Raw genomic sequence first — 15,024 nt, 5'->3', positions numbered from 1 at the left:
TGGACGTTGTCCTGATTTTCTTTTCTTTTCTTTGAATTTATTCTTCTCTCATATATTACCTCCCAGTTTCTCCCTCCTCTCCTCCCAGTCTCTCTGCTACACTCCCCCTTCCTCCCCCCCCATTTACTCCTCTTCCTTTTCCCTTCAAAAAAGAACAGTCCTCCTAGAGGTATCGACCAAACTTGTCATAACAAGTTACAATAAGACTAGGCATATACCCTAAAATCGAGGCTGCACGAGGTAATCCAATAGGAGGAAAAGGGTCCCCAAAACAGGCAAAAGAGTCAGAGACACCCCGTCTCCCACTTTTAGGAGTCCCACAAAAACAGCAAGCTATACAACCATAAGATACATGCAGAGGACCTAGGTCAGACTTAACCAGGCTTCCGATTGTTGGTTCTATTTCCTCGAGTCCCTATGAGCCCCAGTTAGTTGATTCTGTGGACCGTGTTCTTGTGATTTGTTTCTGATTTTGTGACCTGATTTAAAATTAAAAAAAAAAAATTTTTTAAAAATACTCTTTGTAGCCCAAGCTGGCTCTTGAACTAAATACTCTTTCACCTTAGTTTCTTGTGCTAGAATCGTAGTAGGCCATCACGCTTGGCTAATTAATATATTTTTTAGTTTGGAATGTTTATGAATGGTATGAAAATCAGTATCCACAAAGGATGTGCCTGAGCTTAAAAGTCTTTCTCTCTCTTGGTCTCCTGGGAAGTCCATTTCATCCCAGGAGGTAACCACTGTCACCACCTTTGAGAGTGATTTTTGTCTATCAGCTCTCTCAATTTCTTCCTTGTCTGTGAGATGTGTGGCCTTTCCAGGCCCTCATGACCTCAAATCTGCTTGACTTTATAAATAAACATTTATATGTGTGTATTTAATGTACATATATAACATCTTTCTCCCTATGGCCTTCCGGGCCGGTTTTCATCACATCGCTTCCTGGATGAAGAACCTGGAAGGGTGAGGGGGCAGGGGTTGGGGGTGACAGAGAAGAGGACCTGAGGGACTGAGGCTAGGGTTGAGTGATGGATTGCTCTGAAGCTCTGTGGGGATTCCTAGTCTTATTTCTCTCACTAGGCCCTCTTCCAGCTCTGTCCAGCTCAAGCCTCTCCTTTCCTAGGGCCGAGACAGAGATAGAGAGATACAGAGACAGAGACGCCGAGGCACCAGCATCTCTCCCCCCACCCAACCGTCCCGCCCCACAGCTCTGACGGACGTCCACATTTAGCCAATGGTGCACGCGAATTGCCCTAGACGGGCCAATGAGAGACAGAGGAGGGCGGAAGCTTGCCCGCCCCCCCCACTCTAGGCTTGGTTGAGCCGTGCAGGTAGGTCCGGGGCCGGGGGAGCTGCCGTTGGCACTGCTGCCCCGGGGGGTGGGGGCGCGGCGGGTCGGGGTGATGGTGGCGCAGAGTGGGGCGTCCCGTCCCGGGGACGCCGCGGGAGACGCCGCCGCGGGGCGGAGGGAGGCTGAGGGGTCGCGGGAGCGGGCGCCGCGGAGGGCCCTGAAGGCGGCCGGGCTGAGGACGCGGGGACGTGTGGGGCGCGGAGACCCCCGGCCGGCGCCCACCCGCAAAGCCTGGGCCTCGGGCCGTGGGCCGCGGCGGACCCGGAGACTGGCGGTCAGCGGGCCTGTGGCGGAAGGGGGGTCGCCGAGCGGAGCCCCGGGGCGCCAGGCCGAGCGAGGTGGGACGGACCGCGGCGGGCAGGACGGGAAGCGGCATCCCTCGGGCCGCCCCCTCCTGAGGCAAGTCGGGCAACGGGCTCCGGGCCGCGAGCCCCGGCCACGGCCGCCCCCTCCTAACAATGGGGACCGGGCCGGAGGAGTCGCGGGCCGTGGGGGGTGGGGGAAGCTCCTGGACAAGGGTCCGAGGCGGGGGAGGGGCGCGGAATCGCCGCCCGGGGGTCGCGTCGCGTCACGGGGTGGGGGCGGGGGGCGCTCAGGCTTGCCTGAAAGTCGGGTCAAGAGTCAAACTCCTCTGGTCCCCACCCCCCAAATCCGATGAGCGATTAGCAAAGTGATGCCAAGTCTCCCTAACCGAAGTGACAAAACGCGGAGTGGAAACAAACCCACTCCAGAGCTTTATTTATTTATTTAAAAAACGGGGGGCTTTGACTCTGATTTTAAGAAATTATTTTTAAAGAGGTGAGTGTGTTATTTTGTGTTCCTACTCGGGCAAGCCTCCATTTTAAGTGAAGCAGTAACTGGTTAAGCTGGAATTTTCATTCAGGCTTAGGACTTAAGGCTCCTACAAGGGTCATTTAGTCCATCCTTCTGAGTCCCTGCAAACCTAACACCCTCCATCTTCAAAATCAGTTCCTCTGGTCTGCTTTTAAAGGTCTCTGGGCAAGAAGGGGTCTCCCCCCCTTTTTTTGCTTGTAGTACTTCAGTGAATAATAATAATAATTGTTATTATTATTATTTAGAATCAGCTCTGAAACAATTTTAAGAAAAGTTAGGACATAGGAATTGTCAGAAAGGTTTTAGGTTTATTAAATAAAAGTAGCTGTAGACTTTTTCAGGTGGTTAGTTAATAAATCATTTTCAGGAGTGCTTATGAAATTCTCTGGGAGAATAACTTTTCCTCTGGGATTTTGGTTTTCTGAATCTTTGACAAGTAGTTTCTGATTATTTAAAATTTATGTCCTTTGGTGTAAAATATTTCTACACACATCTAGAGATACACATGTACTTCCCAAAGTGAATTGTATATTTTACCTTTTTCTTTGTTTGATACCATATCAGTAAGTAGCCTTACCTGACAGCCCCCCCCCCCCACACACACACTGTGTCTACCAGGCCGTTGTTGAACTCCTAGACAACAGCCTGCCTCAGCCTCCTCTGTGCTGGGATTAAAGGTGTGTACCACACCTAGCACTTGTACACTTTTTAGGATGGGTAGGCTGTTGGCACTTAATATCCTTCCCAGATAGAATAAGCTATTTACATATTCTAGATTCTTCCATCTAAATGAAAACTCCTCCTTTTCAGATCTTCCCACTTCCTTATCCGTGGTAACTGAGGGAATTCCTTAGTTTCTTCCTGCTTCTTTCTGAGTCTCGTCTAAACCATTCCTGACACTATGAATGCTATCTGGATGCCTCTTAAGGTAAGATGGATTGGCTTTTCCTTATTACTTCATATGTGTATTTTCGAAGCAAGAATATTTGTTCATTTATTTGTGTTTTGAGACAGGGTTGCATTGTAGCCTGGGCTGGTCTGGAACATTTTAGGTTGCTGAACTTGGCCTTAACTTCATGAACGTCCTACCTCAACGTTCCAAAAGATAGGATTATAGGTGTTGGCCTCTGCCCAGATCTATCTAGAGTGTTCTTGAATTTGCTATTCTCAATTACCTTGCAGTATACTCATCCTCAGAACAATTAGCATCTTAGAATTTGTGTTATTGCTGTTCTTGGTTATTGATCTTAAAATATTAATGAAGTTCTCAAATTAACTTTTATAGTAATGATGAGTCCATTTTTTAAACTTTAAATTATTACAGCTTATATATTTGTAAAATTCTGTTCTAAACCTGGTAGATGGGTTGGCAATTTAGACTTCGAGATCCATTTTCAAACAGGTACTTTGGAGTCATATGAACTTGGGTGTGTCCCACTTTTGCAAATCAGTAGCTGATTCATGTGTTACAAAAGATGTGTCATTAACCATTTGTTTACTATGAAGTTTCATATGGTATATTAAGGTTTATGTGTACAGCTCTTTGAATGCTGTGCTGCTCCTTAGGCCAGTGTGTGAACCCTTACACTATGTTTTTCAACAGGTAGCCATTGTGTCCTTTTTCTCACAGGGCAGACCTTATTTGGGCCATGTGGACGGTGACCATTTGATAAAACAAAAAAACAAAAAAACAAAACTTTCTATGATTGTTCTGTGTCTCTTAAGGCTTTTTCTGATCTGTTTAGAGATGGCAAAAGAACTCTTCCTTAGGACTAAACAGAGGACAAAGCTTAAGGCGTGAGAGTGAGGAAGTGAGAGGAAGGACCAAGAACTGATAAGTAGTGCTAGAAGTCCTCTGTCAGCCTGGCCTTCCTTGAGAGTTAGATAACAATATAGTTCAGATTGTTTCGTGGTGATCTGCTTAGCTAATGCCAGAATAGTGTACCGGGGGAAATCAGAATAATGCAGTTTGTGCAACCTAAATATTTGGACTTTGGGGAAATCTTTAGGTAATGTAGACTGAATCTTATCCTCATGTATGTTCTGGCTGCTGTTGTTGGATAATGAGTTGAATATTGTTGGAGAATGGATAAGGGTCCAAGGCGACACATTCTTTCCAGCCTTTTCCTTATGCTACAGTTCGAGGGGTTGAATGGGGAAGCAGCCTATAATTCGAGTGCCTAGGAACTGGAAGACCTTGTATAATTGTGTTTCCACTTCTTTTTTAAAAAATATATTTATTTTTATTTATGTGCATTGTTGTTTTGCTTGCATGTGTATCTGTGTGAAGTCTCAGAACTCCTGGGGCCAGAGTTACAGACAATGGTGAATTGCCATGTGGGTACTGGGAATTGAACCCAGGTTCTTTGGAAGTGCTCTTAACTGCTGAGCCATCTCTCTAGCCCCTGTATTTCTGCTTCTTAACAATTGTTTTGTGCTAGGACTTGCTGACCTCTATGATTAGTATATTAGATTCATGTTGCTATTTCTTTGGCATTAAGATACTAAATATACTGAGGCCTACTTTTTAAAGATGTGTGTAGTGTTTAATGTTTTACCTCTAATTATTGGTAAATTTGGGGTATTATAATACTATAACCTCTACTGTTAGATCAGAGTCCTTTGGCATGACAAAAATACAAACCAAAAGTCAGTGTCCTTTAGTGTGTATGAATTATTATCTATTAACTACTTGGAAAAATGTAGTTACGTAGCTGTCTTGGTTTTTTTTATGTTCCCTACCAATCGTTTGATCAGCGTAAAACGTGCTAAGTCTAAACTTGGTTGTTTTGAGATAGAACCTTGCTATATGGCCAGGCAGTGGTGGCGCACACCTTTAATCTCAGCACTTGGGAGGCAGAGGCAGGCGGATCTCTGTGAGTTCAAGGCCAGCCTGGTCTACAGGAGCTAGTTCCAGGACAGGCACTAAAGCTACAGAGAAACCTTGTCTGGAAAAAACCAAAAAAAATTTTTTGCTGTATAGCCTAGACTGGCCTAGAACTCAAATGACTCAGCCTCTCAAGGCTGAGATTACAGGCATACACCATAAAGAATTTTTTTCCTTCCCATTTTTATACTTAAGAACATTTCAAAATATATTTAATTTGACAGAAATTGTGCTTTTTTTCTGTATTTTCAGATAGAAGTTACATTTTTATTTATTAGTATTTTATGTATATTGGTATTTTGCTTGCAAGTATGTCTATGGGAGGGTGTCAGATCTCCTGGAACTGGAGTTAGAGTTGTGAGCTGTCATGTGGATCTTCTGGAAGAGCAGCCCAGTGGTCTTAACCACTGAACAATCTCTTTAGCTTTTTGTTTTTTGAAGCAGGGTTTCTCTGTGTATCTCTGGCCATCCTGGAACTCACTCTGTAGACCAGGCTGTCCTGTAACTCACAGAGATCCACCTTTTCTCTGCCTCCCAAGTGCTGGGATTAAAGGCGAGTGCTGCTACCACCAGTGGTGAGTCAAGTCACATTTTTATTTATTATTATTGTTGTTGTTGTTTCCTCTTCTTCTTCTTTTTTTTTTTTTTTTAAATTGTTTCCTCTTCTTAACAATTTTTTGAGACAGGGTTTCTCTGTAGCTTTGGGGCCTGTCCCAGAACTAACTCTTGTAGACCAAGCTGACATTGAACTCAAAGAGATCCATGCCTGTCTCTGCCTCCTGAGTGCTGCGATTAAAGGTGTGTATGGTTACACCTCATCTAAATTTTTATTTTTTAATGTTTCTTATTTCTGAGTGTCTGTGTGTACACATAGCTTACATGGAGGAGACAGTTTTCCTTCTGCTGTATGGGTTCTGAGGATCAAACTCAGGTTGACAGACTTGGCTTCTAAGTGTCTTTACCTTTTGAGGTGTCTCACCAGCCTGTTTCTTTATATTTATTTATTTATTTGTTTGTTTGTTTGTTTTGAGACAGGGTTTCTATACCTCTGACTGTCCTAGAACTCATTGTGTAGACCAGGCTGGCCTCAAACTCAAGAGATCCATCTGCCTCTGCTTCCCAAGTGTTGAGATTAAAGGTGTGTATCACCACCTAGCTTCTTTCTTTTTTTTATGTGTGTGTGTGTGGTGCATGTGTATATATAGGTAGGTATACATATATATACATATGGAGGCCAGAGGTCAATGTTGAATGTCATCCTCAATCACTGTCCACCATATTTTTTTAAATCAGGGTCTCACTGCCTAGCCTTCTAATCTTCAATCACAGTTACTTCCTTGATATCTCCCTGTAGCTATCTCTTTATATTTTAAGTTTTTAAAATCAGTGTATTAGATATGATTATGACAGAATAAAGTGGACTCTTAAATGTTCTCATTACTTTTGCAAGTCCAACCTCTTTTTATCTTTGTATCCTGATTACGGACAGTACTGTTATCCAACCCATCACTCAAGGTGGGTTTCAATGTCCTCCAGAGTCTTTCTTGTGCCATCTCAATCACCACTTTATTTTTTGAAACTCAGTCTTATGTTTGAATTATTCATTTTCAAGTTGTTAGTTACTATTTATTGTGTACGTGTGTATATGCACACCCGCTGCAGTGCACATTGGGAGATCAGAAGACAATTTTCAGGGATCAGATCCACTTTTTACTCCCATTGTGTGGGTCACCATGATTAAACTCAGGCTGTCAAGGTTGGCAGCAGTTCCCTTTACCTGCTGAGCCATCTTTCCGGCCTACCGCCTTCTTTATAAATGTTTTCCTGCTCATTTTCACTTCTGCTTTCTGTGTTCAGACTTTTTTTTTGCCTGCGTAAATTTCAGTCACCTCATTTATTCTCTTTGATTGCCACCTATCTTCTAAGCTTCTATCAGAAATGACCTGGTAAATGTAGATCTTATTAAATGATCATATTCTTTTTCTATTTTGGCTCTTTCAGCTTTTGAGGTACAATTCAGTTGCTTTAGCCAAGTGCTCTTGATAGCCTGGCTACATCATCTCACACTCAGAGCTCAGAGGTATAGATGTGTTGGCAGTTTCTTTTGTGTTTTCTCTTCCTGGCCTCTGGGCCATCACACAGGCAGTTGAGTTGTATTTTTATTTTTATTTATTTTTTTATTTTTTTTATTTTTTTGGTTTTTCGAGACAGGGTTTCTCTGTGGCTTTGGAGCCTGTCCTGGATTTTTTTTTTTTTTTAGAAGGGCTTTTACTCCCTTTTGGTGAGTTATTTCTCTTCCATTTGTTTTTAAATGTTTCTGTGTGTCTGTGTGAATGTATGGAGGCTAGAAAAGGGTCTCAGGTCGTTTGGAGAGCTGGAGTGAGCTCTGTGAGCCAACCACAATGGATGCTAACTAAATGTATCTTCTGGAAGAACAAGAAGTGCTCTTAATCACTCAGCCATCTCTCTAGCTCTCTCTTCCTTCTGCCTCTTTGCTGTTGTTGTTGGTTTTTGTTTTTATTTTATTTTATTTATTTATTTTTTTTAAAGATTTATTTATTTCTTATGTATACAACATTCTGCCTCCATGTATGCCCGCACGCCAGAAGAGGGCGCCAGATCTCATTACAGATGGTTGTGAGCCACCATGTGGTTGCTGGGAATTGAACTCAGATCCTCTGGAAGAGCAGCCAGTGCTCTTAACCACTGAGCCATCTCTCCAGCCCCTTATTTTATTTTTTTTTGAGACAGGGTTTCTCTGTAAAACAGTCCTAACTGTCCTGAAACTCAACTTTGTAGAGCAGGCTGGCCTCGAACTCACAGAGATCTGCCTGCCTTTTTCTCCCGAGTGCTGGAATTAAAGGTGTGCGCCACCACTGCCCAGCTCTCCTACTTCTTTAATAACAGTTATCACAGTAACATTAACAATAGCACAAGATGTCACTGAATGTATCTTGTGAACCCTGGTCTCTCAGTGTGCAGTGCTTGTATTGCTTGCTGTGGGTCTCCACACCTAGGACATCTAATGCTGAGTGGCCACTAGTTTACTTCTCTTTCACTTTGTGTAGTCCCCAAGTTCTCCTGGAGTGAAGGCTGGCTCTTCTTATTTTCCTTTTTTTCGAGACAGGGTTTCTCTATGTAACAGCCCTGGCTGTCCTGGAACTCACTTTTTAGACCAGGCTGCACCTCAAACTCAAGAGATTCACCTGCCTCTACCTCCTGAGTGTTTTTTATTTTCTTTGCTTGCACTTAGTAAATATGTTTGGAGTAGATTGTCTAAGGACATTGGGACATACGTCTTTATTGTTTTTGAGACCATCTTACTCTGTAGCCCAGTCTGGCTTGAAATTCACTATGTAGTTCATACTTACGGTGATCCTCCCACTTGGGTCTTCCAAGAACAGTGAGATATACATCTTTAGGACAATAGAAATGGAAGAGCTGAACCAGCTGTATCTGTTTGCCAGTCTTGGCGTAACTCTTTACCAGTAGAGTCCAGGCTGATAAGTGTAAGCAGCTTTGGGATGAGGGCTGGCAGTAGTTACAGTTACATTCTGTGATGCCGAGGACCAAACCTATGACCTAATGCATATTAGGGACGCACTATACTACCAGACTATACTATCAGCTCCCTTCCACTCTTCTTTTTATTTTTCTTCCCAGTACTGAGGATTCAACCTATGACTTGTGCTGGCATACACTTTATAATTGAGCTGTATCTCAGCCCTTTGCTTCTGCTTGCTTTTGATGACATTCCAGTGTCAAAAAGTAACCAGAATGTTTTCACATAATTAAAGGATAGCAAAATTAATGATGTAGACCTATAATGTACCAGTCAGGCAGTATATTTGGTAGGGAACTGTTAACAATTGTTCTTAAACATTGAGTGATTTTTTTTTGCCTTCACCTTTTTTAGAAAATGTTAAGTATAAGTTTAAGAGACAAAGAACACTGTGTGTATGTGGTGTTTGTAACAATAGTTGTATCCAGTTTATCTGCTTCTTGATCATAGTTATATATGACCAGCAGGGGGAGCCAAAGTTAATTTATGTGATTATCTCAACTGATTTTCAAGTTTGTCAAGAAAAAGTAAAAATGATGAAAGTTCACAAAAAGAAACAAATCATCAAAAAGCATATGAAAAACATTTTTATTCTGATAACTAATTAAAGGTATACAAAGTGAATGATTTTCACTTATTAAATTGGCAAATTAAGCTGTCAGAGATGCTAAAAATTCTCTAAACACTGAATGTGCACTGGACCAGATTTTTCTTCAAGATACTGGGTAGCACATATCAATAAACTAAAAAATGTCCTTCAGTTGGGGGTTCCAGCTCTATGAATTTATCCAAAGGGGAAAAGGATATTTATAAAAATTTGTAAATAAAATATTAATTGTAGCATTATTTATATTAAAGAAAATTGAGGCTACATCTAAATGGAGCAACACGATGAATGGGAATATAAAGATAAATTATGCTTAAGGGTAAATTTCTTTTTTTCCTTTTTTTTTTTTTTTTTTGCTTCTTGAGACAGGGTTTCTCTGTGTAGCCTTGACTTTTCTGGAACTCACTCTGTAGACCATGCTGTCTTTGAACTCACGGAGATCCTCCTGTCTCTGCCTCCTGAGTGTTGGGATTAAAGGGCAAGATAAAAATTCAAACTACAGAACCGCTATACTGTGGTAGGCCTTTAGTGCTGTGACTTGTAAAGGGATATTTATTTACTTTTTAAAAAATTTACTTTTTATTTTATGTGCATTGGTATTTTTGCCTGTATGTGTCTGTGGAGGTGTTGGAACCCCTGGAGTTGCAATTACAGACAGTGGTGAGCTGCCATGTGAGCACTGGGAATTAAACCCAGGTCTTCTGGAAGAGCAACCAATGTTTCCAACCGCTGAAGCATTTCTTCAGCCTCTATTTACTTTAAAGATTTATTGTTATTTATATGTGTCATGTGTGTGCAGTGCCCAAGGAAGCCAGAATAGGGCATTGGATCTTCTGGAGTTGGCGGTATAGGCAGTTGTGAGCCAATTGCTTGGAACTGAACTCAGGTCTTTTCGAAGAGGAGCAAGCACTGTTAACTGATGAGCCATTCCCCTCCAGTTTCTTTTTGGGACAGGGTCTCACTATGTGGTGGTAGTGGGCCTGGGACTCTGTATTGACCATGCTGGCCTTGAACTCACAGAGTCTGCTTTTGCCTTCCAAGTCCTGGGATTAAAGGCTTGCCCCACCATGTGCTGCTGAAACTTAATAATTAATTAATTTGAGACAAGAGTCTCAATGTGTAGTCCTACCTCTTTTGGAACTCACAGAGATCTGTCTGTTTCTAACCGCCTAAGTACTGAGATCGAAGGCAGGAACCAACATGCCTGGCTGAAATAAAATTTTTTGAAGATTAAGAAAAAAAGTTTTTAATCCCAGCACTCGGGAGGCAGAGGCAGGTGAATCTCTGTGAGTTCGAGACCAGCCTGGTCTACAAGAGCTAGTTCCAGGACAGGCTCCAAAACCACAGAGAAACCCTGTCTCGAAAAACCAAAAAAAAAAAAAAAAAAAAAAAAAGTTTTTAGTTGTTTTTATTTTACTTGAAGAGTATGGATATTTTGCCTGCATGTATGTATATGCACCACCATACTAAGTGCCTATTGATCTCAGAGGTCAGCAGAGGGTGTTGGAGCTCCAGAAATTGGAGTTGTAGTTGGTTGTGGGCTACCATGTAAGTGCTGGGTCCCCTGAAGAGAACAAGTGCTCTGAACTGCTGAACCAGCTCTCCAGCTCCTGAAGATTGTTTTGTTTTGTTTCTTGAAACAGCTTCTCTGCAGGCCGGCCTGTACTGCCTACAGCACTGTTTAAACTAGGCAGGGCTTGATGGTTCTGCTTTTGTGCCCCAGAGTGTTTAGGATTCCTGGTGTTGACCTCCACGTCTGCCTTTTGGAGGATTTTTTTTTTTAATCTTAAGAATGTCAGGATGCAAGGCTATATAAAAGATTGTAAGTATGAAATAGAAGGCTATGTATTTGTTACACTTATAAAGAGAACGGGAGGAACTTTGCCAACAACTTTATTTGCTTTTGGAAAAGCAGAACCAATTTGTAGTAACTAGAAGCTTCATTGAGGTTCTCAACTGTCTCTGACTGGATTGGCACTAAGGAATGTTGGGGTGAGTTTTTGTTACATTGGCCTAAAAAAGAACCTTAGGGCTTCTTGAATTTGATTTCTATCCTGTAGGAGTCTAGGGTGAATTTATCCATATTTGTTTTTGTTTTTTTTTTTTTTTTTTTAGTTTTTCGAGACAGGGTTTCTCTGTGGTTTTGGAGCCTGTCCTGGAACTAGCTCTTGTAGACCAAGCTGGCCTCGAACTCACAGAGATCCGCCTGCCTCTGCCTCCCGAGTGCTGGGATTAAAGGTGTGCGCCACCACTGCCCGGCTCCATATTTGTAAGTAGTTCCTGAAATATGTTTTTAACTTTGTATACCTTCTGTTGATAGATTTTTTTTCCCTCCATGGTTTGCTTTGTTTTGATTTGTTTTTGTTTTTTAAAAGATTTATTTATTGTGTATACAGTATTTTGCCTACATGCCTGCCTGTACTCCAGAAGAAGGCACCAGATCTTATTACAGATGGTTGTAAGCCACCACATGGTTGCTGGGAATTGAACTCAGGACCTTTAGACAAGCAGGCAGTGCTCTTAACCACTGAGCCATCTCCCATTGTTGATTTTTCGAGACAGGGTTTCTCTGTAGCTTTTTGGTTCCTGTCCTGGAGCTAGTTTTGTTTTGTTTGTTTTTTGAGACAGGGTTTCTCTGTAGCTTTGGTGCCTGTCCCGGAACTAGCTCTTGTAGACCAGGCTGGCCTCGAACTCACAGAGATCCGCCTGCCTCTGCCTCCCGAGTGCTGGGATTAAAGGCGTGCGCCACCACCGCCCGGCTTGTTTTTTTTTTAAGACAGGGTTTCTTAGAGTTTCCTGACTCTTCTGGAACTCACTCTGTAGACCAGACTGGCCTCAAACTCAGAGATCCGCCTGCTTTTATGTCCCAAGTGCTGTGATTAAAGGTGTGAGCCACCACTGCCCGCCTAATTTTAATTTTTTATGTAGAGGTGTTTTGCCTGCATGTATGTCTGTGTGCTATACCTATACAGTACAGAGGGCATTGGATCCCCTGGGACTAGAGTTACAGCCAGTAAATGAGATGCCAGTGTAGGTGTTGGGAATTGAACCCGTGTCCTTTTAGGAGCAACCAGTGCTCTTAACTACTGAACCATATCTCCAGCACTGGATTTTTCTGTCTTTTAAAAATAAATCACATTGTCCCTTGGCTTTCATATTTTCTCAGTTGAAGATGCATGGTCAGCTTGATTTCCTCTCCTGGATTTATAATAATCACTCAGACCTACCTTTTCATTTCCTTTATCTTATTTTGAAACAGAGTCTTGCTATGTAGACTACAAGGCCTGGCTTTAGCTTTCACATTCTGGGATTACAGGCATATGCTACCACACTTGGTATTCATTTACTTACTTTATTTTTGAGATGGGGCTCATAGAGCCTAGGCAGGCCTTCAACTCATGTGTAATTCTCCTGTTCTCCTTTATGAGTTTTGGAACTATAGGATGGTTTATGTGGTACTGGGGATGGGTTCCAGTGCTTCAAGTGTATCACAAAAGCACTCTGCTAGCTGAACAACATCCTATCCCTGGTTTTATTTTTCTTTTAAAATTTTTTGTACATTTATTTATTTTGTATATATGCTTGTGTATGTATGAGATCACAGAAGCATACCATGGAAATTGTATGGAGATCACAGGACAACTTGTATGAGTTAGTTTCTCTTCTTCCACTATGTGGGTCCTCAGGGTTGAATTTAGGCCATCATAAGGCTTGGAAACAGGACTTTATTTACCTCCTAGGCCACTTGCTGGCCTGAGGCTTTTATTTTTTAATACTATTTTTTTGAGCTCTGTAGGTAGCACATACTTGTAAATACCAGCACTTGGAAGATTGAGGCAGAAGGGTCAACCTGAGTTTGTGGCCAGCTGGGGCTATATAGTGAATCACTGAGCCACCTCCTCAGTAGAAATACAATTACTATACGTGCAGTGGTGGTGCATGCCTTTAATGTCAGTCTACGAAGCAAGTTCCACAGGATAGTAAGTGTTGTTACCCGGTCATATTATTTGCATATTGATGTGACATAGCCTTACTGAATTTATTAGTGCCAATATTTTGTGATTTCCTCCTTGTGTTTTCTGATGTTTCTTTTCTTTAGACAGGATCTCTCTCATGCATCCCAGGCTGGACTCAGATTTGCTATGTAGTAGTGTGGTTAGCCTTCTGCTTCCACTTTTAAGTGCTAGGGGATTACAGGCATGTGCCACACCCAGTTAGTTCTATATAGGATTTTCTTTTTTTAAATACACAATTTATGTGCATTGGTGGTTTACCTGCATATAAGTCTGTATGAGGGTGCCAGGTCCCCTTGAACTGAAGTTACAGACAGTTGTGAGCTGCCATGTGGATCCTGGGAATTGAACCTAGGTCCTCTGTAAGAGCAATCAGTGCTATTAACTGTTAAGCCATCTCTCTAGCCCTAGGATTTTTTTTTTTTTATATACAAGATTATATTCTCTGCAAATAAAAGTGGTCTTATTTTTTCTTTTTTATCAGATGTTTTTATTTTTTCTTGACTATTTGCATATGCTAGATAACCTTTAGTACAATGTTGACTGGAAGTAGTAATAGTGTACATATTTGTTTTATTCTTGATCTTAGAGGAAAGTATTTTTCTACCAAGATTTTGAATCTGGTCTTGCTCAGCTTTAATTCCAGTATTTGTAAGCAGAGGCAGTGGATATCTGTAAGTTCAAGGCTTGCCTAGTCTAAATAGTAAGTTCCAGACAAGCCAGGGCTACACAGTGAGACCCTATCCTCCCTGCAACCTCCCTCCCCCCAAAGTATGTTATACCCACGTACACACACACACACCACACTCACTCACTCACTCTCTCTAGGTCTGGTTTTATAGCAGTGTAGATCTATTATATTCCTGGCACTCAAGAGTCTGAAGTGGGAGGTTAGCTACAAGTTCAAGCCAGCCTAAGCTACATATCTTAGAAAAAAACAAAAATCAGCCAGGATGTGGTGGCGCACTCCTTTAATCCCAGCACTCAGAGGCAGAGGCAGTCGGATCTCTGAGTTCGAGGCCAGCGTGGAATACAAGAGCTAGTTCCAGGACAGGCTCCAAAGCAACACAGAGAAACCCTGTCCCAACAAACAAACAAACAAACAAAAATCTTAACTATCATTTCTTCATAGTTACCATTTAATCAAGTTGAGGAAGTTTTCTTCAATTTCTAGCTTGTTAAATTCTATTTTTGTTTTCTTCCGTTTTTTTTTTTTTAAATATTCATTTATTATGGATACAACACTCTGTTTGCATATATATATGCCTACTAGAAGAGGACACTAGACCTCACTACAGATGGTTGTGAGCCACCATGTGGTTGCTGGGAATTGAACTCAGGTCCTTTGGAAGAGCATGCAATGCTCTTAACCGCTGAGCCACCTCTCCAGCCCTTCTGTTTTTTGAGACAGGTTTTTTCCCCCGTGTAGCTTCGGATCCTGTCTTGGAACTACCTGTATAGACCTTGAACTCACAGAGATCTGCCTGTTTCTGCCTCTCAAGTACTGGGATTTAAGGCATGCACCACCACTACCTGGTTCTTAAATATCTTTTATTATAATTTGCCAAGTGATTTTTTTAAAAAATATATTTAGATTGTCACATGGGTATTGATTTTTTTTTTTTAAAGATTGATTTTTGTTTGTGTGGGTGTTTGGCCTGTATGTATGTCATGTATCTACATGTGCGCAGTGCCTAAGGAACCAGAAGAGGGTTGTTGGGACTGGAGATGTAATCATCCATGTGCTAGTACTCTTGACTGCTGAGCCAT

The 15,024-nt window shown here is 41.9% G+C and overlaps 1 protein-coding gene across 5 annotated transcripts in view; it reads left to right on the top strand.

The window, feature by feature from the left end:
- Positions 1-1,308: 1,308 nt before the first annotated feature.
- The window catches only part of Kansl1 (KAT8 regulatory NSL complex subunit 1), a 129,969-nt gene continuing 116,253 nt past the window's right edge, over positions 1,309-15,024 (top strand). For 4 of the 5 annotated variants that reach the window (XM_057774604.1, XM_057774602.1, XM_057774603.1 and 1 more), the window contains exons 1-2: positions 1,309-1,331; positions 2,996-3,113. The gene's annotated coding sequence lies outside the window, so the exon portion shown is untranslated. The remainder of the gene's footprint in view (positions 1,332-2,995; positions 3,114-15,024) is intronic. The other variant, XM_057774601.1, reaches the window with a different exon arrangement.

This window comes from Chionomys nivalis, chromosome 7 (genome assembly GCF_950005125.1).
Source record: "Chionomys nivalis chromosome 7, mChiNiv1.1, whole genome shotgun sequence".
NCBI lineage: Eukaryota > Metazoa > Chordata > Mammalia > Rodentia > Cricetidae > Chionomys > Chionomys nivalis.
Note: the sequence above shows the minus strand (reverse complement) of the source record. Positions and strands in the feature narration are given on the sequence as shown.